This window comes from Argentina anserina, chromosome 4 (assembly GCF_933775445.1).
Source record: "Argentina anserina chromosome 4, drPotAnse1.1, whole genome shotgun sequence".
Classification (NCBI taxonomy): Eukaryota; Viridiplantae; Streptophyta; class Magnoliopsida; order Rosales; family Rosaceae; genus Argentina; species Argentina anserina.
In genome coordinates, this window is record NC_065875.1 from 14,045,789 (window position 1) to 14,050,013 (window position 4,225).

General features: G+C 37.7%; 1 long non-coding RNA gene across 1 annotated transcript; it reads left to right on the plus strand.

Annotated features, from left to right (window-relative positions):
• The first annotated feature begins 914 nt into the window (after window positions 1-914).
• LOC126791787 (uncharacterized) lies at window positions 915-1,803 on the plus strand. The gene is made up of 2 exons (XR_007671855.1): window positions 915-1,127; window positions 1,161-1,803. It is a non-coding gene; the product is annotated as an uncharacterized LOC126791787 (long non-coding RNA).
• The last annotated feature ends 2,422 nt before the right edge of the window (window positions 1,804-4,225 follow it).

A 4,225-nucleotide genomic window follows, 5' to 3' on the forward strand; every position in this document is an offset into this window, starting at 1 on the left:
TGTGGTGGTGAAATTTGGTGATGATTGGTGGCGGTCGGTGAACAGTAACACCGCATGAACAGTGGCTGTGAAGAGTAACGACGTGTGAATAGTAACAGTGAATAGTGCTCTGTAACAGTAAATGTGAATAGTGTCATGTAAAACAGTACCTGTGGACAGTGTTGTGGTAGAAACAGTGATTAGTGAACAGTGTCATGGTAAAACAGTAACTGTGAACAGTGTTGTGGTAAAAACAGTAACTGTGAACAGTGATTAGTAAACATGAACAGTGTTCCGTGAACAATGTTTTATGAACAACAGTTAGCTGTACTGAACTCGTCACCTGATATTTTAAGTATCATTTTCTAAGCATTTATCGTGCTATTAGGTGACTGACGAAACGAGTGAGGAAATTATTTTCAGGGTCGTGGAAGTTGCACGCTGGAAAGAAGGTGAGTAAAATCTCACTTATTTACGAATTGAGCATGTTGATGTGATTTGTACAAATAATGAGTAGATTATTGTACGTGGTGTGACGTTGAGAATTGTTAAAACGTTTTGTCTTCGGACGTGTTTATGAAATATGACATGTATATGATATAATGGATTATATATATATTGTATAAATGGTAAATAAGTACATATATATATAGTTTGCTATATTATATACTGTTAGGATTTCATTTGTGAAAATGATCACGGTGGTGATGAGGATTATATGTTGAGCATATTGATGCGATTGGTACAATAATGAGTAGATTATTGTACGTGGTTTTGACATGGAGAATTGTTAAAACGTTTTGTCTTCGGACGTGTTTATGAAATATGACATGTATATAATAAAATGGATTATATATATATATATTGTATAAATGGTAAATATGTACATATATATATATATATATGTAGTTTGCTATATTATATACTGTTAGGATTTCAGTTGTGAATTATGATCACAGTGGTGATGAGAATTATATATTGAGTGTGTGATGAAATTTGTACAATAATGAGTAGATTATTGTACGTGTTTATGTTTTCGGACCAGTCTTCGGACGTGTGTGGCATGTCGGAACCTAGCCTTTGGCCGGGCGAAAGTTACGATACAGTTAGAGCTCTAGTCTGTCTGCCGGACATCGGGTAGCGAGGAGGTTGCCCGATGTCGGACTTCGGGTAGCGAAGAGGTTGCCTGAAGTCGGACTTAGGGTAGCGAGGAGGTTGCCTGAAGTCGAACGTTGGGTAGCGAGGAGGTTACCCAATGTCGGGCGTTGGGTAGCGAGGAGGTTGCCCAATGCCGGCGGTGTACTACGTGAGGGGTAACAGAGGTGTACCAGCGCTCATTAGTACCCGTATTATAAATGCATTTGGGTAAACAGAGGGGTTACCCAATTGCTCATGAGTACTTTCATTTTCATATTTTTGGGACAACCAGATGGGCCGTCCATTTACTCATGGGTGCATTTATATTTGTTGATTTGTGGATTCCCGTATATATTGATATGCGAGTTATGTTTTTATTTTACTCATACGAGCTGTAAAGCTTACCGGGTTTGTGTTTACAATCCCGGTGCACCAATTCGATGGTGTAGTGGATAACTCTGCAGGTGTGGATTTGCGGGAATTGACGGACTGCTCAGAGAACTTGAAGTTATATATTTCCAGCTGGTGCGAGGATGTTGTGTGACTATTTTGTGAGGTTGTTGTGAGGATTATACATTTCCATTTGTTATAATATTGAATTATAATTTGGTTTGTAATAATCGGTTTGACTGAGTTGTATTTTGAACTCAGAGATGATCCGCTGTGGCATTTTAAATGATTTCGATTCGTTTAGATTGTTTGGTGTTTAACGACTTTGAAATTTTGAGTTTTTATGCTCGAAATTTTAGGGTCGTTACACATGCAATTTAACCAAGTCTTTTGGAGTCAATTAAATCACACAACCTTAGTCCCAATTATAATACCTTATAATACAAGTGAGCTATGTACCACAAACATAACACCCTCTTAGAGTACTTACACTCATGACACAAGCATTAAGTTCAAAGTAAGAAATTCAAGCAACTTAATATTTCCCGTAAGAAACACTAAACCACCACCTAAGGGCTACTCATGCTATGGATTCAAGAAGTTGTCAATTTCAAGTTTCCGGTTCATTAGTTTACTAAACATGCTTTCTAGGTGACAAAGATAGCTAACACATTTAGTAGCATTAAGTTATCCCTCACTCTTGCTCTGCTTATGTTAAGTACGAACTCAACATAAGTGCACAACCAGTAGTCCGCCACGCTCTACATAATTTTGACTTAGTCACATTAGGTGCACGATCAGTTTATTTTTGGGTACAAGTTTGGTAGTAATTTAAGTTATTTCCCAACTCAAGATGCAAGAAGTGTTATTGGTATTTTCAGCTCTTCCTTTACTTGTGAGTTTATATTATGACAATGATATATTTCGTTATGAGTTTTACTTTATTTTTAAGTCATTTGAAGCATTGCCATAAATTTTATAGCAAACAGTTCTTTCTTTTAACATGATTGTCATAAGAATTTGCGAAAGAGAAATGTTTTTTTTAAGTAGATCGAATTTCTTGAAGTATAGTTTTATAATTATATTTTTGTCCTCTTACTGAGCTTGTCTCACGTTTTCCTTCATTTTCTCGAGGCTCTTTGGTTTTCGTTTTGCCCAGTTAGTAGATTTCACTGAGGTCGGACCGCACCACGTTGAGGCATCCTCCTTATGCACCATCATCCTTTCAGACTTGTAGGATGTGTTCCTTTTGTACTCTTTTGCATTTATGTTCTTCATTTGATTTAGTAGCTTATGCTCTGATGTAACCATAAGTTGGATATGAGAATTTTAGTTGTAATAGTTGGGCTAGTGACCTCATATTTTGGGTTGGTGGTGGATGTTTTTATGAGGGACAAGAGGTCCTATTTGGAAGTTAATACTTATGTATATTAATAAAAGTGTAATGTTTGATTTACAGGATTTTGGGATAGTCATTTTTAGGGGAGGTTATGCCAAATTTTTGATGTAAATGTTTCCTAGTTATGGCTAAGCAGGTCCACCTCGGATTTTCAAGGGGGAAATCCAGGAGTGGGTCTGTTAGCCGATCTCTTTGATCAATTGGGCCATCAATGATATTTTTCCAAGTTCGACCTTTGTTTGGGATAGCAGAGGGAGATGAGCCGAAGACTGCATGCATCACAAAGTACGGTTCTTATGAATTTTTGGTTGTGCCCTTTGGTCTAACTAATGCACCGGCGACATTTTGCACCTGGATGGACAAATTATTCCACCTCTACCTTGATCAGTTCATGGTCGTCTACTTAGATGACATAATGGTGTATAGCAAGACCTTGCAGGAGCATGTAGAGCATTTGCAGGAAAAGTGCTTAAGGTATTGAAGGAAAACTAACTATACATTAAGATGGAGAAATATTCATTCGCTAAGCCGGATGTGTCGTTCTTGGGGCACAATATCAAGGACATCAAGCTTATGATGGAAAATTTGTAACGACCCCAAAATTTCGAGTATAAAAACTCAAAATTTCAAAATCGTTAAACACCAAACAATCTCAACGAATCGAAATCATTTAAAATGCCACAGCGGATCATCTCTGAGTTCAAAATAAACCTCAGTCAAACCGATTATTACAACCCAAATTATAATTCAATATTATAACAATGGAATTGCGTAATCCTCACAACAAACTCACAAGATAGTCACACAAAATCCTCACACCAGCTGGAGATAAATAACTTCAAGTCCACTAAGCGGTACGTCAATTCTCACTAATCCACACATGCAGAGTTATCCACTACACCATCGAATTGGTGCACCAGGATTGTAAACACAAACCCGGTAAGCTTTACAGCTCGTATGAGTAAAATGAAAATATATAACTCGCATATCAATATATACGAAAATCCAGAAATCAAACAAATATAAATGCACTCATGAGTCAATGGACGGCCCATCTGGTCGTCCCAAAGAAATATGAAATAAAACGCTCATGAGAAATTAAGTAACCCTTATGGTTACCCAAATGCATTTATATTACAGGTACCAAGAACGCTGGTACACATCTGTTACCCCTCTCGTAATACACCGCCGATATTGGATAGCCACCCGCTACCCAACATCCAAAACAATCTGAGTACCCATGAGCAGATAACCACCCGTTACCTCACATGCAGTACTACGGCAGACAGACTAGAGCTCTAACTGTATCGTAACTTTCGC